At 47.4% G+C, this 26,988-nt stretch overlaps 1 protein-coding gene across 15 annotated transcripts in view; it reads left to right on the top strand.

The window, feature by feature from the left end:
* The window catches only part of AFAP1L2 (actin filament associated protein 1 like 2), a 96,889-nt gene that overhangs the window by 24,060 nt on the left and 45,841 nt on the right, over positions 1 to 26,988 (top strand). For 2 of the 15 annotated variants that reach the window (XM_072805203.1, XM_072805205.1), the window contains exon 1: positions 15,442 to 15,580. The exons of 7 other annotated variants lie outside the window; for them this stretch is intronic. The gene's annotated coding sequence lies outside the window, so the exon portion shown is untranslated. Of the gene's footprint in view, positions 1 to 15,439; positions 15,581 to 26,988 lie in introns of those variants that run through there. 6 more of the 15 variants (XM_072805204.1, XM_072805206.1, XM_072805201.1 and 3 more) reach the window with 5 other exon arrangements.

Here is a 26,988-nt window from a genome sequence, read left to right on the forward strand (position 1 = left end):
TCCACTTGATCCTTGCCTCGAGATGGACCTTTTTGAAGAGCCTTAGAAAGGAGTGTCTCTGCTAGGTTTTTCAGATAACCTGGTAAAAATATTCCGTCTGCTAAATGAATGTGTTCCTTAAGATGAAGTTACCGGCATTTCACATTCGGTTGTTCGGAAGTGTTTTTTTGACTTGGAAAGTCTGGGGATAGGATGGAAGGGGGTAAGTGTGAATTAGTAAATTGCAGGCCAAAGGACGTGTTTGATCTGTATATTATGACCTTGACTTGTGTAATGGTATAAGTCCTCCTAATGGTATATGAAAACACCAAGTTTTCAACTGGGTTTGTGACAACAAAGTATTATGTGGCCCTTTGCCTTCCCTGTGTTGGGAAAGCAGGTGAAGGATGTGCCAAGCCCAGTCCCCTGGGGTGTCCTCACCATCTCCTTCCCACTGCTCCTGGCTCCGTGGGTGGTGGCTTCTGGGGAGGCCTGAAAGCTCCACTGGTTTCTCGGTCTCTGGCTGATTCCTTGTGGGTGGTCTTTTATTCTTCCCATGCTTCTCTATTCTTAAGTCCTCAGTCTTTCTACCCCTTGGATAGTATTGAAGTTGTTGTGTGTGTTTTTAATTGAGTGTCGACAGTTCTGGACATAAGGAGTTCAGCAACTGCGTTATCGGGTCTGAATGTGCAGTGTTGTTTTAGCCCATGTGATTGTTTCAAAATGCTCTTCCTTGTGGTTTTTGAGTTAGGTAATTTACTGTAATCCTTTTCCAAGAGGAGCAATGATCACAGAGGCTCTGAAACTGTAGAGTCTCTACCATGCATGAAATTTGCCATTTATAGGATCTAAAGAAGACTCTTTGGTTACTAGTCAGGTGCTACCATGGCAAGAACATCAGTATTAGAGCTAGTTCCATTATTTACTCTTCCTCTTCTCTAAGTGGAAAGTCCTTAAGTGTAGATAACCTCTCACAGGGCTTTGCCTCGCACTTGCCCTCCCTACCCCGCTCCACCAGATCTGAGCACAAGGCCAAGTTCACAGTTGATACTCTTTATAAGATGGTTTATTTCACAAGTCAGAGTGCTTACACAGCGATGAACAAACACCATCCTTCCTCTGGAAGATCTCAATCTCTCAGATAGTTTAGTGTGTGTGATTCATTTAAGAGGGCGCCTTTTTTAGGGGCCCGGGGAGGAGCCATGCATTTGGCCGTGTAATACTTTGTTGTCCTGAGTCCGATTTAAATTTTTTATATTTGTCCCCAGTTAAACTCTGATGGAGACTGAAATATGAAATCAGAACATCGAAGTCACCTCTTTTTTTGTACAGGCCAGTGACTTTAAGGCTAAGAATGGTTTTTACCATTGAACATTTGCAAGGAATTGGACGACAGGAAACACTGACTTTGAATCCCAATTAAGCAAAATGTTATTCCCTTCTAAAACAATATTTTCCTTCTCATTGATTTTTATTATAAAATATTGCACTGGACGATGATGATGATATTGGATTTTTGTCAATAGAAAATTTGTGGACGTGTGTTTTCTCTTGTTATTGTAGTAGCTATATTATATCCTCACTTTTGTTTATCGGTCTGTTCTAGAATAGGGGTCGGAAACTTTTCTGTAAAAAGCAGATAGTAAATATTTTAGGATTTGTGGCATATGGTCTATGTGGCAATGGTTCAACTCTGCCATTGTAGTGTGTAAGCAGCCATAGATGGTATGTAAACAAGTAGGTATGGCTGTGTTCCAAAACAACTTTATTTAAGGACACTGAAATTTGAATTTCATATCATTTTCACTTGTCATGAAATGTTATTCTTTGGGTTTTCTTTCAACCATTTAAAAAATGTAAACGTCGTTCTTAGCTCAAGAACCATACAGGTGATGGGCTCCATTTGGCTAGTGGTTCAGTTTGCTGACTCCTGTTCTAGAGGGTGAGACAGCAGCCCCCAGTGATGCCTGACATGACTAGGGTAGCTCAGAGACTCTACTGAACCTGAAATAACACTAGATAATGTCTGGTCTTGTGACAAACTCCCTTCTCACTGCAGCCATGAGGCATGTTCCTGTTTCCACCTGCCACACCTTGGGTCTGAGGGATTTAAACCCACCCGCCTCCCCCTAGCCCTGCCACCACACACCCCTACTCAGCCCCCCTATCCCACAGACCTAGTTCTTTAAAATCTGTCTAGGAAAGAGTTTCTTCAGGATGCAACGTCAGCCCTGGGCCCGCTCCAACTCCTATTTGGAAGGTCTTTCCAAGGATAGAGAAGCTGAAACAGCTGCATGATTTTTTTTCTTCTAGAATTATCCAGTGAGGGGGTGAGTTCAGGACTCTGGCAGCTCCTGTGTAAATGCTGAGCAGCTAAAGACAAATCTGGGAACAAATATGGAGCAAACCCTGCTGCTCCCAAACCAGTGAGAATGGCCTCCCTAAAGCCAAGACTTCCAGCATCTGCCTTTCTTTTAAGGCCAGGGCTGGGGAAGGGGAGCCTCATAGAGGGTCTTCTGAGACCCACTAGCATTCTCTCTGGCTCAGGTGGGGTATCTGTGAAGACCCTCTAGGGAAGCAGGCACATTTGCAGCTCCTCGAATGAGACCACTGTCCTGTCTGTCGGTGCCGTTTGCCTCCGGCATTCTCATTCGTGCCAGAGGGTTAGCCAGCTGTGCTATTGTCTCATGGAGAAAGTTTCCAGAAACACTTTTTCCCTTTCTGCTTAAATGACCAAGTTTCAGAAAAATCCAATGATAATGTGCAGCCGTTTCAAATCTGTAACTTTAGCTGAGATGTTTAGGGTCATGTTGCCTGGGAGATTTTGGGGAGGGCATGTTAAGGTCTGTGAAGTAACCAACAAAATGTCCTCGCAAGCCTGGAATGCTGAGGCTTCAGAGAGAAGCCAGCAAGAGGGGATTGGGCATGTGGCGTTTGTGTGAGACGGTTTTCATCGGTGGGACTGTGTTGTGCCACAAGGGCAGGGGCTCCTATCTTTGGAATCTTCTACAACGCTAGGCAGATGTGGTCTTGGGTCCCAGATGGTGTCTCTGTCTATTGTGGTCTTGATGATTTTACCAGCAGAGAAGGGACCAGATTATCTTACTACTTGGCTGTAGGGGGTCGGAGGGGGCACATTGACAGATAACCATGGTGATCAAGGCCTGGAGACTTTAAAGAGGGAGACTTGGGGGCGGGCAGAGCTCTGAGGGTCTGACCTTGACCTTTCCAGTTACTGACATCCCTGTTGACCCCCCAGTGAACGTCCCAGTGTCATCCAGTGGGGTAGGGGGACTCTGAAGTGCTAGGGTTGAAACTTTCAAAGGTGGTGAGAGGGAGAGTTAATGAGAGGCATTATGACTCTCCTGTAATGCAGTTTTGCAAAATAATGACCATTGCCTTTTATAAACAAAGTATATTTTTAAACATGCATTGCATCCATTCGGTGGAATACCATGTAGCTGTGAAAAAGAATGTGGCACATCCATACGTTGCCCAAAGTGTCTCACGAAGGGACAAATGAAAATAACAAGGTTCAGAATGCTGTATGTAGTGTGAGCCTACGTCAGAGATTCGTATAAGAGATTTGTCTATGTTTTTCTATCTTTTTATATAGAAGAGTATGCATGGGAAATTCCTGGAAGGCTACACAGTCCATTGACAGTAGTGGCCAAGAAAGAGGAGGAGGAGGAGGAGAGGAGGCTGATGCAGGGGGCTCTGAGAGGGAAGGGAAACTTTTCATTGCATATTTGTACTTTTACCACGTGCATGCATGCTATTTTCCCAGTAAAAGTTTAAATCAATAAAAATAGAAGAAAATGCACAAAAGAAGTCATTGAGAAGGTATTTGGCATCATGAAAGCTTCCGGAGCTGGTCACCCTCGGCTCGTTCTGGACATTGAGATATGGAGAATAAAGCAAAAGAAAATACCAGGTTATTTCACTTGTGGCAACCCCTGTCCTCCCACTCCACCCAGCCCTGTGCAGCTTCCCTTATCTGAGCCATAAATTCTGCAACGAACAATGGCAAGTCAGCCTGGGGCTGGGCTTGGCGTTTCCAGAGGGAAAATCTGGGAACCTACTGGAATGAAACATGGCGCCCAAGGCTTCTGGACTGGGAGGGAGGGGCTCACAAGGGGGGGCTGCAGCCTGCCCCCATGACTGTCCAGGGACCTGGGGACAAGACAGTGCTCCTTCTGGGGGGTTCAAACTCTCCAGCTACCCTGAGAGTCTCCACAAAGCAGGTCTTATATTCTTATAGCATCACTCCTTAAGCCCAAGAAGATACTTCAATTTGGAACAAAGTAAAGAATTGTGCTGTTTCATCTGCATTAAAGGCAAGAAACCTTTGTTGTTACTGTCTCTACAGGATGTGACTTGCTGGGGGGAAGTTAATGTAGTGGTTCTCGTGGGGCGGGGGAGGCATTCCATTTTATCCTTTTTCTCCCTGATAAAATACAGTAGGGCTCACCACTATTACTCCCCTGCTGGAATCCTATTTCATTTGCTAAGTTTATGATCTATAAAAGGGCCTCCCCCCTCCCACCCCCTGCAAAAAAATCATTTTTCCTCTGCTCTTGTGCTGTTTAAAAAAAAAAAAAAAATGAAGTAAACACAAAGAATTTTCCGTGACCCAAATACTGACCTTGGTAAATCATCTTTTTTTGTTTTGTTTGTTTATCCCGGATTGATGAAAGGTCTTGCCCTGCTGGTCTTTCTTCAGAATCAGCATTTACAACTACCCACACCAGAAGCCCTTTTACCCCGTGATCTGACTGTTCCCCAGTGGAGCTGAATTGCTTCTTTCCAAGATGGTGGCCAAATCCTTGCCCTTTCCTCCCCTTTCTCTTCCTCAGTGCCAGCCCACCTGGCTTTTTTCTTTGAGAACCGAGTGTGTTGACAACCAGACTGAGAAATGTTTTCAGCATTATTTTTGCTGCTCTGCCCAGTAGCAAATGGGGAGAGATGAGAGAAACAGAGCAGGCCAGTGGCTAATGGCCGAGTCCTGGGAATATCCTGTTCCTGGGGTCCTGTGGGAGGCCTGGCAGATGCTAGGCTGTCTCAGGAATACTCCCAGTATTCCTAGATATTCCAAATATATTCCAAAATATATTTCATGGTCCTGGGAAATGTGAGGATGAGCTCAGTTATCACCCTACTGCCACCTAAGTCCTGATGGTGGAGAAGACTGGAGGAAGCGGGGCTTGAACTGGGCTTTCACAGATGGAAAGGATTTATAGAGAAGTGGGGGAGACAAAAAGGGAATTCCAGATGGAGGGAAATAATGTAAGGAGAAGTTTAGAAGTGGGAAGATAGCCACACTAAGGGCACTGTTGCAAACATGGCGGCTTCCAAATGGTAAGATTTAGAAGTGGCCACAGGTCTCTTCCCCACAAACAACCCCCTTTAATGCTAAAGTGAAAGCAAGTCTCTGAAATCAGCTTCACCCCAGACATCTGTGAGCAAGCAGATACAAGAACAGTCTAACAGTGTGTTCCCTGGGCCTGATGATGATGATGATATTGATGTTGATGTTGTTGCTGCTGCTGCTATGGCTCTCTGGCGCGCAGGTGTCCTGCCCCCAGGACCTCACTGAATGCCAGTGGCACTATTTAGCTACCATAGTGGCTGGGACAGCAGAATCTTCCAGTAACGTTATGAATGCTGTGCTGCATTTCCTCCTGGGCCTAGGGTGTGACTCTGAATGAGAGAGGATGCTGGTTTACCTAGATTCTCACATCCTGTTTTTGCCACCGTGCAGGTGCTGGAGGAAGATTTCCAGCCACTCTGTTTATCCTGAATATTCATTTCAGAGGTGAAATCATGTTCGTACCCATAAATGTATCTGAAGCCATGCAGTAGCTGCCTCTGGGGTATGGACTTCTGGGTGGAGTCTTTCAGCTAGCCAGCAGCCTGTGATGTGTAGAGTCTAAATACTTTAAACATTAGCTCCCCACCCTGGGGTGTGGATTTAAATTAACGTACATGCACGTATATATTACACTATTCAAAGAAGAGTATTAAAGTGACGTGTAGGCAGCATCATAGCTAACCTGCCAGGACTCTCAGAGGCCCAAGGATAAAAGTGTTTAGAGTTTAGATAAAACTTGAGAAACTGACTCCTCTGATTTTCTATTAGTGGTGAGGAGGCTAAGGGTCAGGGAAGTTGATCAGCTTGTCCAGGGTCACCCTGCTTTGGTGGCAGCAAAAGAGGACATTCACCTCCTGCTATTCCTACCCTCTGCATCCTGCTTCTGGGCAAGAGGTGCCCAAAAAAATCAGAGAATATGGTTTTGGAATATTAATTTTGTTGAGTATGGTCATTGGTTTTAAATTAATGTAAAAAGATTTTATCAAGTAGACACCTTGAGGTATTTATTGATGCATATTGCAGTATCTAAGCTGTCCTCTTTTTTTTTTTTTAAGATTTTGTTTATTTATTCATGAGAGAAACAGAGAGAGAGGCAGAGACCTAGGCAGAAAGAGAAGCAAGCTCCCGTGGGAAGCCTGATGCGGGACTTGATCCCAGGACTCCAGAATCACAGCCTGAGCCGAAGGCAGACGTTCAACCGCTAAGCCACTTAAATAGATTGGTTTTTAGTATTCCAGCAAAAAAGAGGGCAGAGATGAGCTAGAAGGGCAAAACTTGTATAACCGGTGATGCTCAGCAGTGGATTCATGGCGGGGAGGGCTTCTCTTTTCCTTTGAAATTTTCCCTTGAAATTTTTTCCTAAATTTCACTGATAATTTTTCCTAGGAACTTTTTAAAAATCAGAGTGATTTTTTTTCCCCACACCCAGCCAAGGAAACCACTGTCAGAAGGAACACCTGTGGTTGCCCACCGTAATCAGTTTCACGACAGATAGGATTCTTGTACCCATTGCCCCGGGGCCGGTCAGGAAAGCCTGGCACCCGTTGCTGAGCTGTGCTCCCCAGAGGCAGGTGCAGCCTCCAGGTCCTTATCTCCCACACTGCGGCTTGCAGCAGCCACGTGCGGGGGTAGGTGCAGCCTCCAGGTCCTTATCTCCCACCCCACAACTTGCCCAGCAGCCACATGTGGGGGCAGGTGCAGCCTCCAGGTCCTTATCTCCCACGCAGCGACTCATATGCAGAATCTGGCTCCTGGCGACCCACGCTGCTTGCGCTGCTCCCTGTCCCTGTCCGCACACGGAGCGTGTTAACGTGTCCCTGTGGCTGATGATCGCGTGCCCTGCTTGGGCCCGGCCTGCAAGGGTGGGAAGATGGGCCAACCTGCTGTTAGGATTAAGCGTGTGTGCACTCCCAGAGCCATGAGCGGCTGCGTGATGTTGCAAAACGTTATCCCACAGTTCGAGAAGGGCGGAGAGCAGGCTTTTCTTCCATCCCCAACCCCCCCGCCCCCCGCCTCCTTGCCAAGGGGCCCGGAAGGCTTTGGAATAGCCTGAAATAAACTTGCAAGTTCAAGCAGAGCCTTCATTCCGCTCTCCCCGGCAGTTAGCAGTGATTTGCTGGAGGTTACGGGCTCCAGCGGCCTCCGGCCTCCTGTTATCTGCTCCAGGGACCCGGCTCCTTAGTGGTCAGTTCCTCGCTGCTCTGCCAACAACCCTTTCATGGTTAGCTCTTGCCCGCGGCCACGTCCTGTCCCTTCAGCGCTGGCATCGGGCGGCCCCTGCTGCAGGAGGGGAGGGGTGTGCAGTGGAGACAGCCCCCATAGACGGAGGGGTGATCGTCCCCCTGGCTTTTTGGAGAGGGAGCGTACCCCGAAATTCGCTCTCTGTGACATGTTCACGGAGAACCCGGGGTTGGCCTGCGATGAGTCTAGATCCCCGAGTGTCCATCTGCAGGCCCGGATGAGGGTCTGCCCTGGCACAGCCCGCGGTGTCCTGCCTTCTGACCTTTGGTCGCGAAGACGGACCCCTGTTCTCAGGGGAGATGGGAAGTCACCCAAAGCTCTGTTTCCCTTTTGGCTCAGCCAGAGAGAGATGTGTGGGCTGTCACCTCCCATGCACCTGGGGCCTTGCTCGGGGACGTGGCCCGACCATCCTTGCTGGCCTGCGTGGCCCTGCTGATGGTCGTCAGTATGAAAAACACTGACGGAGCCTCCATCTGTCAAATGTGAGGCATTCCTCTTAAAACTTAGCATCAGGGAAAGGCTTGTCCCTCCGGAAGGATGGCATCTTGGATCAGATAGGAATGATTGCCACCCTCCTTTACCTGGCCTTTTGGACTGCCTTGAAAGGCAGAGCTCACACTTCATATTCTTTACAACGTGAGCCTGGCTTTGGGGTATAGTCTCTTACCCTTTCTTTCAGCTTGGGTTTTGGTTTTTCCATTAACCTTTTCAGAAATCCTTTAGGTAGCCTACAGGGTGCAAAGGAGTGACCTGTTCAAAGGCTGTGCTCCCTTTCCCGTTGCTCATCGCTCTGTGCTTTGGTGCTGGGGACCATGTGCATCCTCTTGACAGACTCCCTACTGGGCCTCTCTCAGGTGTGTCCACTAATATCTGAGAATCTTCCCCTCCTTTTTTTAAAAATCATTTTTTCTTTTTAAAAAAGATTTTATATATTTGAGGGAAAGAGGAAGAGAGCACGAGCAGAGAGAGGGGGAGAGGGAGAAGCAGACTGCTGCTGAGCAGGGATCCTGATGGCGGGGCTGCATCCCAGGACCCCGGGATCGTGCCCTGAGCTGAAGGCAGATGCCTAACCGACTGAGCCACCCAGGTGCCCCGAGAATCTTCCCTTCTTGCTAACGGATTGCATCTTGTTCCTGGGACTTGAGACCCTCAACTCTTTGCTGTAATTCAAGAATCAGCTCATTAAACAATCCTACTAGGAACATGCTTACCTCTCTTATCAGTTTCAGCCCCAAAGTTAGAGATCAGCATCCAGAAAATCAAGATGCTCAAAGACAGATTGTGCCTTACACTAATTGTGGTCACTGGGTTGGGATGGACCTGTGTGGAAAGCATTTGTGAGGGTCGTGAGCTCTGTGGGGAGTGTGGTGGGGGGAGGGGACGATGTCCTTGAAAGCCTATTGTGGATGCTTTCCTGTATCACCTATAAAGATTATGTTCCTCAAACTGTGTCCTAGATATTGTTTCTCTATGAGGATTTAAAATTTTATGTTTCCATTTTAGTATTAGTTTTTTAAATTATTTAAACCTGTCCTGAATCATCTAGATGGCCACCTTATGACTTGGAGTTTGTCGCCTCATATATATATATTCACTGGAGGTTGGTGCCCAGGGATCACCGAAATACCACTGAGAACTGGACTCCCTGGAGGTTCCTTAAGGGTATGCTGGAGGGTATGGGGGGAGGAGGTGGTTCCTGGGTTGTATGTTAGTTTAGGAATGGAAAAGAACAATATATGTGCCTAGACACTTCTGCGCATTGTAGTTGTAGAACATTGTGTTGGTACGTTACTGAGAGTCAAGCAGGGCTTGGAAAAGTTAGTAGCTTTCTTTGCCAAAATGGCCACCGTGATTTAATAAGTATGTGCACTGGGAAGTGGGGATGGAGTTCCCTCCTGTTGAGAACCTGCAGTGACTCCCTAGTGCCAACTGGATGGCATCACCTGGGGAGCAGGGTGACCTGCCTTCACCTAGTTGGCAAGACTCACTCTCTCAGGCCTGGCTCACCCTATAGGAGTCACCTCTGGCTGCTGAAGAAGCTTGTGCTCCAGCCGTTCCTCCCTCTTGGTGGCCCCCCTGGCTCTCGAGTCTGTCTTAGACACTGTCTTTGCCCCCTCATTTTATCCAGACCCTCCAAAGCCCAGTCCAGAGACTGTCTTCCCTTCTCTGATTACCCCAATCACTTTCACTCTCCTGCCCCATACAATGGTATCATGTAGACTTAACACATTGTCATTTGAATTGCAGGGTGGTGAGTGGGATGAGTCTGTCCCACCTTCTGAGTTATGAACTCCTGGGCAGGTGGCATGATTCAACTTACCCTCCTGATGTAGCTTTGTCTTCTTCCAAAATGCCCTTCATGGTACCCATGTCCATTTGTTGGCTCACTCATTCATTTAACAAACTTGTATTGAGGGCCTGCTCTGTGCTGGCCACCAAACTTGGCACTGTGAGTGAGTGGTGATCAAGGCCGACATGAAGGAATATTCTTCATGAACTTGATGGGCTGAGGAGATGGGAGGAAGCAGAGGAAGGAGGGTCAGGCCTCAAACAAGTCTTGACAAATCAGGACTGTCAGAAGAGTCAGGGAAACCCAGGAAACACATTGCAAAGGCGTGTCAGCCATTGGTTGCATATGACTCCTCACCTCTCCTGCACCAATGGTTTAATCAACCTGTGCTGCCATTGTACTGTTTGGGGCTGAGTGATATCCCTAAAAAAATATGTTCAAGTCTTAATCCCTGGAATGCAAATTTATTTGGAAATAGGATCTTTGTAGATTGTAATCCAGTTAAAATAAGGCCATCCTGGATTCAGGTGGGCTCTTACCCAGTGAAGGTAAGGTGTCCTCATGAGAAGAGGACCGCTTGAATATGGAGACACGGGGAGAAGATCTGTGATGACAGAAGCAGAGATCGGAGTGATGGAGCCACAAACTGGGAAGGCTAAGGATTGCTGGCAGCCACGGGAAATGAGGAAGAGGCAAGGAAGGATTCTTCCCCAGATGCTTGAGAGGGAGCATGGCCCTGTTGGACATGTGATTTCAGACTTCTCACCTCCAGGACTGGGAGAGAATCTATTCCTGCTGATTTTAGCCCCTCTATCCATGGTATTTTGTTATGGCCTCCCGAGGACACGAACACAGGCCCCAAGGGTCTTGCCCACAAGAACGGTGAGGCCAGGACCCCTCCACCCTCCACCTCCGACTTGGGCAGCAGCAGGAGCCCAGAGGCAAACCCATAGCAGCTGTCACAGCTGTGACTTGACTGAGTTTATAACAAAGCAGCAGCCTGCACAGGAGATGTCAGCAAGGGAAGAGGGACTCAAAGGATGGAATGTAAGTTGACAGCTTGGTTCTCACTCCCTAACCTCTAATTAGGCTCACAGCAACAGCTGCTGCTCAGAGAGGGCTTCCCTCTCAAGTCAGTGGCATAGCCTGGCTTCTGCTTGGGAAGAAAGGCATGGGGTTTGGGGCCATGGCTCAGATCCTTCTCTGTATCACACAAGTATGGCTTTGAGCAGACATGTTTTCTTTGGGGAACCTTAGTTTTCCCCATCTATAAAATAGGGACAACGAAATGTGGCACTGAGGGCTGTCATCAGGATGAAGGCATAGTGGGGGTCGAGTGCCTTGCCATAGCAGGCCAGCACTGTCAGTTCAGTGGTCTGGACAGAGCACGCTGCGTGCTGGAGCCCCAAAGTCGTCTGGACTAAGCAGGAGGGTCTCCCCTATTTGGGGGCAGGTGTGGGAAGTCATGGATGCCAGGCCAAAGATCTGGGCAGCCAGTGTTGTCACTGGTTGTTTCTGTAACCTTAGTAAAGTGAAGTAACTTTACACATTGGTTCATAAAATCTTTTTTATAAGATTGTAGAGGCTTAAGTAAGTGATACTAAGTTAGGCAAGTGCCCCACTAGTGCCTCGTGCTCAGCGTTGCTGGATGGAGGCTCGCGGGGCAGGTCCTGGTCCAGAAGGGCCAGGACTTAGAGTCTAAGGGCAGGGGCTCAGCCTTGTGCCTGTGGCTCGGGGCTGCTGGTGGCCCAGGGCACTGCCTAACATGATACGACACGCTAGACAGCTGGCCTGACTGGCTTTTGTGGCATGTGTGGTGTACACGCTGCAGGCTGCACATGGGATGGGAAGCCAGCAGGCTCAAGGAACCTTCCAAGAGATGCAGCTTGGAATTTCTGTATCTGGTGTATGTTCTAAGAGTTGCCTCACCCCGACTCCCAGAAACCCATTTTCCTAGCTTGTGGTTCCTAGGTCTGGAAACTGCTCCTGCAAGACATCTCCCAGTATGTGAGAGGCTCAGGTGCCACGGTCACCATGTGAGGGGCAGAGCCCAGTAGAGGGCAGCTGGGCATATCCCAGGAAGGGGAGGAGGAGGGGGAGAAGGAGAGGGGGAAGCAGATTCCCCACTGAACAGGGAGCCTGATGTGGGGCTCAACCCAGGACCCTGGGATCGTGACCTGAACTGAAGGCAGATGCTTAACCCATTGAGCCACCCAGGCGCCCCTGTTGATAATTATTTATGGCAGAAATGGAAGGCTCTCTTTTGCCAGAACAAATGTTTTCAAATTCAGAAGTTTTGTCCTGACTGGTTTTAAATCTAATCAGATTCTTATAATCCAGTGGAGAAATCAGACTTTTTCTAACCAGGTTAATTTTTTGTTAGTCTGTCCCTTACTGACTCTTGGGTTTTTTTCCTAAAGCTGCGTATAAATCTCCTAGTTCCATGAGTTGAAGGGGTTGTCTTAGTTTCCCTAGGGCTGCTGTAACAAATTACCACCAACTAGTGACCTAAAGCAACAGAAACTTATTCCCTCACTGTTCTGGAAGCTAGAAGCCCCAAATCAAGGTGTTGGCAGGGCTGGGCTCCCTCTGATGACTCTAGGGGAGAATCTTGTCCTTGCCTCTTCCAGCTCCTGGTGGGGCTTGGCTTTCTTTAGCTGTGACAGCGTTAACTCCAGTCTCTCTGTGTGTCTCCATATGACCTCCTTCCCTGTGTTTCTGTATCTCAAAGTTCCCTCTGCTTTCTCTTAGAAGGATACCAGTCATTGGATTTAGAGTCCACCCTAAACCCAGGACAATCTCATCTCGAGATCTTTATTTACATCCGCAACGACCCAATTCCAAGTGAGATCACATTCACAGGGACCAAGGCTGAGGACTCGGACACATTGCTTGGGAGCCACTATGCAACCCGCTACAGAGGATAATATTAACATTTACTAAATAATATTTTGTGTCTGGTGCTTTTCAGGTGTTCTCTCATTTAGCTGTCACATCAGCCCTGCAAAAGAGGTATGATTTTTTTCCCACTTGTGTAAGTAGGAAATCTCTAGTTCAAAGAGCTTATCAAACTTCCGACATTCACCTGCCTGGTTAGTACAGTCACTGAAAGCTAACCAAACTCTTTCCACCACTCTGGGATTGTTCTATAGAGGAGGTCAATTTTTGGACATAAGACAGATTAATAAGAGAAAAACCAATCTAATTTCATATGTACAGAAACTCCTAGAAACAGAGGCTTCAAGAAATGACCAAGGCAGTCAGCTTTCCTACCTTTTAGACAAAGGAACAATTACTGGTCAGGATTTGACAAAACAAAAGGGGCTGGAATTGGGGTAGCAAATGGCTGTACAAACACAAAGTGTGTTTGTACAGCCATGTCGGCCTTGAATTCCCTATCTCTTGCGATAAGGATGCTCTGTGCCCCCCTGGTATAGGGAGGGTACCTTCATGTGGGAGATTTATTTCCTGCTTTCAGGTGGACAAAGGAGGGTCAGTGTCCTTGCATTGGCTGTTTCTTAAGTAACTAAATAATCAATATGCCAAAGTGGCATATTTTGAGGTAGCCTCGTCTGTTCCCCTTCCCTTCATCATAAGGGGAAAAAAGCTGTTGTAATAAAAGACCTATAGGAAAACATACAGGTTTTTCTGCCATCCATTCATATGTAGAGAAGCACAGAATACTGTGACATTAAGAATACCAGGATATTTGGGGTTCTTGGATAAGTATATGCCTTCACTCAGGTCATGATCCCAGGGTCCTGGGATCTATTCCCACCTCAGGCTCCCTGCTCAGTGGGAAATCTGCTTCTCCGTCTGCCTCTCACTGCTGCTCATTCTCTCTCTCATGCTTTTCTGTTTCTCAAATAAATAAAATCTTGGGGGGAAAATAGAGTATCAGAAAGTTTGTGTTTGTATTCATCCAAAATACACAGAAAAACTAACATCACTATAGCAAGAGGACTTACAATGAACCATGTTGGTGTGTATTCAAAGGGGCCTTTTATTCAGTGGTACCCATTTTACCCATTTCATTTAGTGGTTGAATCTAAGGGTCCAAGACAAAGAAGGTGCTCCATAAGTATTTGGTGGAGAAATGAATGTGAGAAATCCAGATGTGAGAAAAACAGTGGCAGAGTCAGCTTGAGGCAGCACCCCACCATAGGATGTGACCTCTTAGTTGCCAAATGGAGGTCAAGGTGGTTCCATCTTTGCAGACTCTTTGCACCAGGACTCTCCTAGTCTCTGTGTAGAAATGTCCTGGTCCTCTGACCCAGCTTTTCTCAAGGGAATGCTGGCCTTAGGCCTTAAATTGAACATTTGCCAGAATTCCTTGAGGGTAGGCATCTGTATTAAACATCAGGTATCAGGAGTTTGAGAATAATTTTGATTGATATTTCCAGACTGGGATCAGTGGATACCTCACAGTAATGCTACAGAATTCTATATCTTCCCATCTGTCTAGAATAATGCTCACCATTTTTGGTCTGGATTCATTTCATAGGAGTAAAATATATGTAAATAGAAGAAAATATTGTACTGATGTAGAAATTTTGCTTGGAGAAGAAAATGCACATCCAAAGTTCTGAGGGCTTTTGAGCCTCAGCACCCAAGAGACTGTCCAGATCTGTGGGGTTTTGAACTATGTTTGTTGGAGTAAGTTTGGGTTAGAAGAGCACCTTGGAGGTTTTAGGTTTCAGGATAATTCCCAAGCATATAACATGTTTCTTGCCTTTTTCTAAATGTCCTTCAAAGTGAGCAGGACATCTCCTTGGCAAAAAGCTCTGTGTACTAGTCCTTGTTCTCCAGAAAAACAAAATGAATAGGATATTTGTCTCTGTCCATCCATCCATCCATCCTTTACTTATGTATAGGAAGAGATTGGCTTATAAGACTATGGAGGCCGAGGGCCATCAGGTTGACACCTAACACTAACCATCATACTCTGTGGCATTTGCTCATTCCTAGCTCAATAAGGTGGCAATGTCATATGAATGACCCTTTTTGGTGTCCTTAGCAAAGGTATACCCAGTTGAAACAGGAGTGTTAAGGTTTATGGAAGAAATCCAAAAAGAGATTGATGACATGGGTTGTTTTCTTAGTTCTAAATTTCAGTTGGCAATCTTTGTCCCTTGCCCCGAGCATGCCTGTTTTAATGAATGAAAGAAAGGATGGGTAAGATATTTTATTATAGTACAGGGAGAGCTATTTGGGTTTCTTTGACCAGCCCACAGATCACTCATTTGAAATTTCTTTTTTTTAAGATATATTTTTTTAATTTAGAGTGAGAGTATGCGCATAAGCAGGAGGGGCAGAGGGAGAGGGAGAAAGAATCTCAAGCAGATACCACACTGAATGCGGAGCCTCGTGTGGGGCCCCATCCCATGACCCTGAGATCAAGACCTGAGGCAAAACCAAGAGTCGGATGCTCAACTGACTGCACCACCCAGGCGCTCCTAAAACTTATTTCTAATAGCCAAAAGAAGACTTTGACTAAAACATCACTCGTCAGCCAAACCCCTTCCTTTACCTTTCCATTAATAGGTGTAACTCTCCCCATGAACCCTGTCTGAGGAGACCTGCTGTGCAGGGGAACAGGAAAGTGGATTCATTTCCAGAGGACTCACAACTGTCATCCGTGGTGCTGGCCTACAGATGTTCGTCTGGCCACCTTTCATTTCCTGGCTGTGATAAGCTGTGTAAGGCATGTTTACACATGGGGCTCACAAAATACATTTCGGTGGTGGACTATTTTCCATTAGCTAACTCTTTTCAAAGTCATTTAAAACCTAGTAATAAGGCTGATACATTTTGCAATTTGGCCACCTATGCCTAACTGCATTAGCAAAATAATTACCATGCGGGATTTACTGGTAAACTTGTCAACTCATTATCACTCTGAACGACTCATTGTCACCAGAGACTTGCACATACTGATCTCAGTACCTGTTGTAAGTTAAATGTATTTCTCAAGTCTTTTACTGTTCTCTTCTACTGTGTTACCGTTCTCATAAGATATGATTTGGTCATTGATGACTTGTACTGATAATAATCAGGGTGGAGATGGGCTAGCAGAGTTTTCTGTGTTCATATATAAATCTAAGCAAACAATATACCCTTAGCCATGCCTTCTCTGCTAGGGTCTGTTTTTAAATGACTGGATTTTTTCTTTTTTTAAGTTTTGCTTAAAAACTTAAACTACTTAAGTTTTTGCTTAAAAACTTCAGGACATGAAAGAAGAAATTGCGAGGGAGGCCAGCCAAGGTGGGATCCTTCCCCTTGGGGGGGAAGGATCAGAATGACTTGAATTCAGATCTGAACTTACTAGCTGAGTGACTTGGGGCAAATTATTTAACCTCCCTGAGTCTGTTTCTTCATCAGGGAGATGATTATATCTACCCTATAGGCTTATTAGAAGAGCTCAGTGTGATAAGCTTGGTCAGCCATTTGGCTGACTTTATTCTTAATAAAAGCAGTTCCCCTCCGTTGGTTTGTATTCGTTCTTTTACTGGTTTATTATTAATAGCATTTTGTGTTCTTTATTTAACTGTAATTCTATCTTCATAGTTTAAGTTTCAGTAGAAAATGACCCATCATAACATCTATTAATCCTTGTTGCTGAATTTAGAGTTCATTGTATTTTAGCTTTACTTTCTGCCAAATGACATTCAGAACAATGGGAAGACAAAACTCCTTTATTTCCAGGTTTTTCTAATTAAGCTTCACGTCTAAGTAAGCAACTCCTGAACCAAGTTTGGGATTCAGAGCTGGAATTGTTCTGGAGATTCTGAATGGGGTCCCCATGACCAGTTTTGAATGGAAAGGCCTGAAATTTTCAGAAGCGTGGTCTGGAGGAAGGGGGACACTTCACCAGCCCCTCCCCTTCCCTGCACGGTCTTCAAACCTGTGAGCTCCTGCTCTAGGCTGGATGGATGCCTGACCAGGTGCAGGAGGGGAATGGCCAAAGTGAATGCCAGGATGCAGACCCTTGTGCTCAAGAAATCTGATTTGAGGTTTGAGACAGGTGGAATTCTAGGGACTTGGAAAAATTAGCAAGTAATCTCTTGTCCAAAGAAATATAATATGGTGCAAACAGCCCCCTCACTATGCGGAAATGGAAAATTCACCGTGGTTGGAAGCAGAGGGACTGATTGAGAAGAGGTTGATTCTGAGATGTCATGGGTTATAAGAAGCATCCTCAGTTGGGTAACACCACAGATGAGGTGAGGAAGTAAAAGGAAATGCTTCTGCCTTATGTGCAAACAGTTGCAACATGCATTCTTATTTTATAGTTTCAAGGAATATAGTCATGAGAAATAGGTATTTGCTTGCCTTCCCCATCTTTAAAAAAGAGTATTGATATATAGCTGGCACCTGGAAAATACTTTTGAACAGCTGTTATAGGACAGAGCAGGGCACATTGATAGGCTGAAATGATGACCCGGACTGGGGTGCTCTGAAAGCCTGGTTTGAGGGTCGAGGGGATAATCGCTCAGAATGTGGCATGTGTGGTTGTTGCATTAGAGAACCTGGTTACGCCAGAGAAGTGGCTAAAGACAGTTCCAGAGTGTGCAGGGCTGGGGCCACAGTGTGGGAGAAGGTATAGGGTGAGGAGGTGAGGCAGGGAGGAGCTGAGTGGTCCCTTTGAGATGGGCTCGGGAGAGGAAAGGGGATCTGTATCAAGAGCCAAATGCAAACCTCAAATGTTCCCCCAAACTGAAATGCACTGGAAGAGTCGGAAGTCGTACATCAGCAGTTTCTTTTGACAAATTTTGGCTGAAACATGAAGTGAAAACAATGGTCCTACTCAAAACTCTGTGATACCTTTACATTGTTTATATAACAGAGCTTCAAGGGTTTCAATTTAGAATATTTCTGTGATGAATAACTGGCCTTCGTTCGTGTCAACAGAGTACAGCCTGCACCCAGTAACCAAATCTACTTCATCACTGTCATGGCTGGTTTCCTAGAAGAGCACTTCTCTCCCCGCCCCTCTCACCTTGATCCAGCCGAGCCAATGCACTGAGAAGGCTCCACCTTTCCCAAACCCTTTACCACCATTCCCTTGAACTCTCCTTCAAGAATGATCTTTAGTCCTTCGTCTGCTCTTCAGGATACAGAATTGCTTCAGTTAGCAGGTTTGGAAAGCCCTGGGTGGATATAGGAAATGGAGCTTTCCACAAACTAATTGTGTGACTTTGGCAAAGTCTCTTGCTCCCGGTCTCTGAATGCTGTTTTGTTTGCATTAGGAATCAGGAGGAGGGGTTTTTTCATGATTTTAACAAACAAACAAACAAAAAAATTAACAAAACCTAGGTGAAATTAATTTTCAGAATATTTTTTTTAACTCCATACATTCAAAATACCATCATGTCAACATATAATTGATATTTAAAGAAGACACACATACACTCGAGATATTTTACATTCTCTTTGGTGGGGCGATGAGGAAGTGGCATGAAGTCACTCACAGCACAACTCAGGTCAGACAAACCACATTGCACTTGCTCAGTAGCTACCTGTGGCCAAAATAATTGGGCAATCCCATTTTAGATCAAAAGTCAGTCCCACTCGGAAGCAGAGTTATTTTGGTTAGTGGACCCATCTGCCCACAGACAGCTTTGCCCACAGATCTTGCAGCTTTGCACTAATTTATTAAAAGCCAGTGTGGGTTTGCCACCATCCATGAAGTCTCTTTTAAAAATTGGACAATTAAAAGCCAATCTTGAGGCCACAGAAGGAAAAAGATCCTGGGAATCCCAAGAAAGGCCCACAGTTTCATCTCCTCAATTCCCCCAATTCCCAAACTGGGAAAACCAGAAATTTTTCTGTGAGGTTGGCACAAATGAATTTGGAGGCATCTAAAATGACGTGAGACCATTTATAAACCTATCAACCACTTCGTATGAGTTTTTGTGCATTTTGCTATAGAAATATTAATGTCTTTGGTTCCCGGGTATTTCTTCAGACCTCGCTGGGGCATCTGTGCTGTGTTCCTTTTCCAGAATCTGAGATATACTAAATTTCAAAGCACCTCTGGCATTGAAGGTTTCAGATGAGAGATTATGGGTCTGCAATAGTGTTTTTCAAACCTTTATTGTGACCTTGGTAAGAAATGTATTTTACATAGTATCCCAGGACACACACCCACAACCCCCCCCCCAAACCAAAGGTTTTATGAGAGATTCCACTCCTTTACTAGATACAGTGCATTTTGATATTTTCTGCTAAATTGTGGTTTGTTTATTTTTTTAATAGCTCTAGGTCCTACTCACTGAGTGGACAGCAAAGCCCGCTCATGTGTCCTGCCCACAATTTGAAGGTGGGGTGAGCCCTGTACTGTGGATCATGGAGATCAGCACAAGGACATCGCCCCAGTCAGAAAAGAGAGAAGAGATGGGTTCCTGGCAGGCAGGCAGCACCACCCCCACCCCTCCCAGCATCCATCCCCATGCTTGCTGCTTTCTACCGTGGTTTAACCGGGACTACACAGCTGTGCCTTCAGTGTTTGTTGGCCACTGTCAGCAATTTTTCTGGTGGTTTGGGTACCATGTGGGTCATCCAAGAAAATTGCCTGGCCTTGTAGGCTCTGTGTTTGGACCTTTTAAAGGGAGCCCTTTTATGGCTTTGGGAAATTGAGGTGTGCCTTCTAAAGGGGGTGGAGCCACTGTTAGGACTTCACTTCCATGTTAATAAGGACCTTTTTGGTCAGTAGTGACTAAACACCAGCCTATGTGAAAAGGGGGAATTTATTGGTTCATGTAGTTGGCAAGTACAAAGTTAGCTTCAGGAATGGCTGGACCTAGGGACTCTAGCAATTTGGGTAGGGCTCTGTATCTTTCTCTGATTACTAGCTTTGCTCCTCTCTGGGCACTGGCCTCGTCCTCAGACTAGAAAGGGGTCCACTCCAGCTCCAAGTATACATCCTCATGGCTTGTAATCCAAAGAAAAGAAAGACCTCTTGCTCCCAAAGCCCATAGAGCAAATCCTAAGGAAAATTCTGGCCTTGCTTGAACCCATCACAGTGGCCCGAAGGATGGCCAGTCCTCAGCTACAACCCCATCTCCCGAGGTGGGGTCAGCCAAATCTGAACCACAGAGAATAGGTCGTCCCACTACCAAAGGAAGGGAGCAAGAATGCTGAGTAGACCAAAATCACTAATTTTCATTCCTTACTGATTCTTCACTCCTGCAAGGGGCTGATTCGAAGTCGATGGGGTTCACATAAAGGGATTATGTACAGTTCTCTATGTGATAGTCAGTTCTTGTCCATTCGAGATGTTCTGCTCACAGAAGCAGGTTGGTTTAGCTCGACAGCTGTTCAGATCTGCTTGGCTTTGTTAAAATTGCTCCTTTGTGTGGAACTTTTGCTTTTCCATTCTTCCTGATATTAAGGACCATTTTAGGCTGATTCTCCCTCTCCCTCCACTCCCCCCCCCATACCTAATCACACCACACCCATTTTATCAGCTGTTTGATCATTGGGGTCTGGCCCCTGGCACTGGGGAGTCAGGTGTGGAGGGGGAGAGGTGCATTTTCCCAGCTCTACTTCCAGAGCCAGGAGCTGCAGCTTGCACCCCCTGGATGCTCCCGTGGGGCTTAGCATCTTGAAGCCCATCAGCACTGCCTGGGATGAGTGACGATCTTTGTTCAGACACTTCCATTTCTCCAGATGTCACACTGTCTGGGGAGTCCCCACTGGGCTTTTAGAGTCTCCCCCCGCCCTCCCCTTTGGTTTCTACTCTTGCCTTATTCCTGAGGCTGGCTGAAGTTTGTGTTCACTGCCCTCTGCCTCCTTGTCCTCTGCCCTTACCCTAGGCCTTTGTGACGTTTCATCTCAGGCTTCTCAAGGTGTGTGTGTGTGTGTTGGTTTTCCCTGGGCCTTTCCCCACACTTTGCTTTCCTTAGAATTTCACTTTCTGGACAGTTTAATAAGCAAATCTTTACCAGTGTAGAGTAGATTTGGATGAAGGGACCTGTTGATTCTGGGCTCTATATTTACAGTGTGACCCGATCTCCCCTCAGTGAAAGAGGGATGGTGATGCCTAGCTCGCAGGGTGAACTGAAATTCATGCAGACTGCCTGGCCCAGGTTCCAGCATCAGAAGGTGTGCTGGGTTGTCTACACTCCATTTGCCAGCAGAGGAAACTCCCTCCTCACCCCCCATCTGGCTTAATGAAAAAATGGGATGTCTTGGCCACACTTAACTGAGTGGTAGAGGGGAAGGTTAGTCTGTGTCTGGGCTGAAATGCTGTTCTCAGACTCTCCAGGCCCTGTTTTCCTTCTCAGGCAAACTATTCCCAGAGGTGGCCACTGGGGCCAGGGGTGACGTCCCAGTGGATGAGGGAGCCTTAAGAAGGAGACGGGCACTGCCTAGGCAGAGTCCCAAGGCTGAGGCCCATTGCTCGTCTCTGGTCATGGGACCTCACAAAGGCAGTCCTTGGCTGGGAGAATGAGATACTCTGATTGGCTGAGTCCAAAGTCATGTGGCTGCCCAAGGAGTAGCGGCGGGGTTCTAGTCTCACCCAGACCACCAATGTGGTGGGGTACAGGGACTTCCCAGAGGGAAGGTGGGTACAGATGAGAAGGTTAGGTGGATGCTGGGGGCTAGGGGGTTGAGCAGCCGATGGGTACTGCTCACTCCCTGGCTTATCCCCACTGAGGCGGTAATTTTGATAGCGTCGTATTCTTTGCCCAAAGGACCATTGCCTGGGTTGGTTGTGGAGGCAGGCAGCTGGCAGCCTGTGGGTGGAGAAGGGGCTGGAGAACAGACAGAGGGTGGGACGAGAGGGTGAAAGGGCCTGAGAGCTAGCTCTCACATCACGGCCTGGCACTGGCTCTTCTCCCCGCGTGTTTCTGGGGTCAATTTTAACTTGTTGAGCCCAGGCTGGAGAGCTCTAGGAAGCTTTGAAACCCTTCATTTGTTTATGTTCAGCGGTGTTTCTAGGAAGGTGGTTCCCTAGAGGGGCTTAACCCAAACTCCACCTCAGGAGCCTCTGCTGACCTTCTGTGAGGACATGGTTTCATAGTCCTACGAAATCAGATAGGGATGTTTCCCGTCACCTTTTGAAAGCCACCCTACTAAAATTATAATGTATGTGGTATGTGTTGGCAGGGGTGGGGGGCGATGTTTATGAAGGCTTTCTATAGCCATCTTATAAGAGGAATTTAGGTTTTATTTAGTGGCTAACATTGAACTTAGTATACACACGTGATGGGATTATTTGTGGTCTTTATACAAATCCTATTAAGTAGGTACTGTTATTTTACAAAGGAGACAACTGAGGCCCAGAGAAGTTAATTAAGCTCCCCAAGGCCACACAGCCAGTATATGGTGAAGCCAAGAGTAAACTAATATTTGGGGCTAAGACTTGGGGGCTTTGAATCTGGAACCTCATACAGGTGGGAAGGACCTGACTGACATCGCTGCCTCTGTACCAGGAACCCAGGGGAGTGTGAGGACAGGGGTGAGACACTCCATTCTCTGGGAGCCACCAAGGTCCTGGCCAGACAAAGAAGCTTGGGGATCCAGGAGGCCTTCATTCCCTAGGCCAACTCCCATGGAGCTCGAGGCAGGGCCCTTGCCTGTGTGGGCCTCTGGACCCTGGATCAGCGTGGGGGATAAGGGGGGCAAGCTGAGTCCAAGGTCAGGGTGGTGGTGGTGTTAGGTTGCCAGGGCTGCTTTTACCCGCTGGAGATGGAGGCCTGAACAGGATGCAGCTTCCTCCAGCACATCAGTCCACCAGTGTTTGGTTACTTTTGCCAAACGCTGGAAAGAAACAGGAAATTGGGATGGAGGGTGATTTTTTTCTTCTTCCTATGCATGTTTACTAATAGCAAATGGACAGAATACAAAAAGCGAGTGAACAGAAGACATAGCAGCCCCGGCCATGGTGTCTTCCGTCTGCGCAGCAAGTCGCTCTTCTGCTTTGAGGAACCGGGGAGGGTATAAAGGGAGACTACAAACTTGCCCTCAGCTCTCCACTCAAAGATAAGCAGTTACTTCCCAGCTTCTTTCTGTGTCAGACAGTATTTTCCCAAACTTCCAGTGTGAACGCGAGTGACCCTGACAGCCTCTTGTTCGGAGACTGAAACTGCTTGTGCCAGCTGCGGGACCTGCCAGGCGGAGGGCCACCCCGCCAACCCTTTGCGCCCCACCCACACAGCTGGCCTCCACCAAGGCTGAATGAAGCCACTCTTCTGGCAGATTGCATTTAAGGAATGTCCTGACTGTGTCAGGGAACAAAGGCGTCCCAGGCCCCAAAGCTGCCTTGTCTGGCCTGGCCCCTGGTGGCGGCTCGGACCTGGCATGTCTTGCCCTGGCCTCATGTGCCCCCCTGAACTGTTGGAGTGCCCTAGGGAATCGAGTGCTGCCCCCCAGGGTTCCTGGTCTCAAGGGGAGTGACTGCCTCCCTGTCCTTCCTACCTGCACCCTTGACCAAGTTTGCCTACCACGGTGCCATCTGGGAGGGAGATGCCTTGCGTGCTCCCGGCCCATCTGCTGGGGGCTGCCTCTGGCTGGTCATTCCAGAGATGTTATCTGGCCCAGGTGGGAGGACCACAGTTACGGCCAGGGATTGGTGAGCTCTCTGCCCAGACCTACTGGGACAGATAGCCCAGAGCCTTTTATTTTGCTTTACTTTTTAAAGGATTTATTTATTTAATTAATTTCTTTCTTTATCTATGAGCCTGCACATAAGCATGAGTGGGGAAAGAGCAGAGGGAGAGAGAGAGAATCTCAAGCAGACCCTTTGCTGAGCAAAGAATCCCTCTCAGGGGTTGATTTCGTGACCCTGAGATCATGACTTGAGCCAAAAATCAAGAGTCAGTTGCTTAACCGACTGAACTGAACCACCCAGGCACCCTGCCCAGACCCTTTTAGTAGGAGGCAACTCAGGAGGAGTTTTCTTTCTTAAGATTTTATTTATTTATTCATGAGAGACACAGAGAGAGAGGCAGACACATAGGCAGAGGGAGAAGCAGGCTCCCCATGGGGAGCCTGATGCGGGACTCGATCCCAGGACTCCAGGATCACAGCCTAACTGAAGGCAGACACTCAACCACTGAGCCACCCAGGCTCAGGAGGAGCTTTCATAAGGCTGTGTTTTTGTGTGTTTTTGTGCGTGCATGCGTGGAAGCCTTATGCTCAGCAGGTGTTTTCCAAGCACCGACTTTGAGTGAAGCACTGCCCGGGCACAGTGGGGAAACCAAACCAGGTCTCCCCTGCCTACACAGGGCTTTCATTTTCATTGGAGACCAAGGACTCACATTCAGGGGACAACAGCAAGCAGTAGAGATGGGGCAATGGCCGATGGGCCAGGGGGTGCCTCTGGGCAGGCTGAGGCAGAGTGGAGGGGGCCCTGGGCAGGCACGGGCCTCTCTCACTTGTTCTGCTCAGTTTGATGTCTTCGGCTGTTACCGTGTGAATTTCCGAAGGGCCCCGGCGAAGCAGCTCTGGTTCCAGCTGGCTCCGTAGCTGGGGTTGGAATTCTGCTCTTGGGGAGGTTTGTTCCATTGGAGAGGTCACCAGTGAGCAAGCAGCCTGAGTTGTTTTTCCAGTAGGGCAAGCTGCAGCAAAGCATCTGTCCCATCTCTTCGGCCCGCACAGCTCATCTGGGAATGCAGAGGGCGGCCTCTTCGTGGGGAAAGTGTTTTAAGTGATGAGACTCCAAGATAGGTGAGAAAAAGCAGATCTTGCAAAAACGATGACAAGCTGACCTTGAGGGCCAGGCCCTGCCAGGAGTGGTGCATGCGCAATGCTGGTAAAGGAAGCAAAACCCTTTCATCCTCACCATTTCTTGAGAATAGAGATAAAGAAAAAGTCCTGGAGTATTTCTATTCTTTTTCTTTTTTAAGATTTTATTTGTTTATTCATGAGAGACACAGAGAGAGAGGCAGAGACATAGGCGCCGAGGAAGAAGCAGGCTCCCTGTGGGGAGCCCAATGTGGGACTCCATCCCAGGACCCCGGGATCATGCCCTGAGCCAAAGGCAGTTGTTCAGCCACCGAGGTACCAGATGCCCCCTGGAGTATTTCTTATACTGGAGAAAGTTATGTCCGTTTCTGGCTCAGTCTTCTGGGGTCGAAGGAGGCAGGAACAATGAGCTTGCCAGAGGGCTAGCCTGTGAATGTAGGTCTTTTGGGTACTGCTCACCAGTGATAAGAATTTCCACTTATTTAAGCAAGACAAAGAACTGAGCTCAACAGCATGTAAACATGGAGACATATTGGTCCTTGCCTTCCACATCCTTACTTTCCAGAAGGGAAAAGACTTTTTGGTGGAAAAAGGTATTTTCAAGTATATTTGACTATGCATCAGGCATCAACCTAGAAAGTTCTACATGTAAACTCAGAATTGAGTTCTGTAAAGAAGGACTGTGGAAGTTTATTTTGCAAGGAATCTTATAATGTACTAACAGGCAGGGGCCAGATTTTAGAACAGCTTGTCTGTAAGTCACATTAAGGATTTGGAATCAATCCTAAGAGCAAGGAAGTCATGAAAGAGTTTAAGAAGTAGAGTGACGTAGGGGCACCCGGGTGGCTCAGTTGGTTGAGCGTCCAGTTCTTGGTTATGGCTCAGGTCATGATCTTAGGGTCGTGAGATGGAGCCTAGTGTTGGCCTCCATGCTCTGCACAGAGTCTGCTTAAAATTCTCTCTCTGCCCCTCCTCACGCCCAAGCACGCGCACACACACTCACATTCTCTAAAAATAAAAAAATCTTTAAAAATGTATAAAGTAAATCTTTTATGAAGCAAAAACCACACCTTTATTTATCTCTGTGGTTCATACACTTGGCTGCACATTAGAATCTCCTGGGAAGCTTGAAACACTCCTGGGGCCCAGGCCACACCCAGAGGAATTGCAGCAGGATCTCTGGAGGTGGACCCAGGTTTCAGGAACTTTTTTTTACCTTCCCAGGTGATTCCATTGTGCAGCCACCGCTGAGAATCACTGCTTTTCCATTTGTATCCGTGCCCCTGAGTGGGCATGAAGGGTAGTAAGTGTTCTGAATGCAGCACGTCCTTTCGAGTTGGCAGAAAGGTGCTTTCAGGAGCATGACAGACTGGGGTCAGGACGCAGGACCCTGCTGTGTCTGTGGAGAAGCACCCGGCAGAGGGGATATATGGACATGTGGAGACATTTGGGCTTCCAACGTCCATGCAGTGGAATACCACACCTCAATCAAGAAGAGCAAACTTGTCATACAGGCAACAACATAGATAAATCTCAAATGATTTTAAGATTAAGGAAGAGGACTAGACCCCAAAGGCTCAGCAGGTTGCCAGGGATGAGGAGGCGTCAAGTCTGATAGAAGCTACAGGGTGACCGAACCGTGAATTGCCCTGCACACCGAGAGGAGCCATTCCACAGGAGGCTACATCGCCCTCGACTCCGTCTGTAAGAAGTGTCTAGAATTGGCAGATCCAGAAGGACCACATTGTCAGCGTACTCAGTGCCGCTCATCTGTACGCCTCCGAGTGATTGAAATGGTCAACTTTATGGTATGCGTCTGTTGCCACCATAAAACACCAAAGAGGATAAAGCCACTTATTAACATGCCAGGCACTCGGCAGGTACTTGGCAAAGGCTGGCGTGGCGTGCGGCACTTCCGGGGAAAGGAGACTTTGGCCCGATGTGCTCCTTCTTAGGTGGAATGAAGGGGTGTGTTTCTCCAAAAGCTCACTCTTGAGGACTTGAGGATTCTCTGGGATCAGAAGGAATGGACTTGACATTTTTCTACCCTGGGTCACAACCACAACCCTGGGTGCTGCTGCTCGTCACAGAAACGTATCCCGTGTTCTGAACCGGGTCGGTCCCCAGCAGTGGGGTTCTTGCAGGGAACATGCCCGGTGGCTCCACCTTGGGAACTGCCGGGGCAGGGCTCGGGGTGCATGTCTTTGTACTGACAGCACAGGCCTGTTTAGTTTCGTGTTTGGAAGGAAAATCCTGCTCCATCACGGGTCTTCAACAAATGCACCTGAATAAATACAAGTGTGGGCATAAAACAGCAGGGGAAGCATGAACAGCTTTTTCGGCATGTTGGGAAGACATTTATGGTTGGGAAGCTGGGGGCCAGAGAGCAAGACTGCCTCAAGAGGAGAACCCG

Source organism: Canis lupus, chromosome 29, assembly GCF_048164855.1.
Source record: "Canis lupus baileyi chromosome 29, mCanLup2.hap1, whole genome shotgun sequence".
In the NCBI taxonomy this organism is placed as follows: Eukaryota; Metazoa; Chordata; class Mammalia; order Carnivora; family Canidae; genus Canis; species Canis lupus.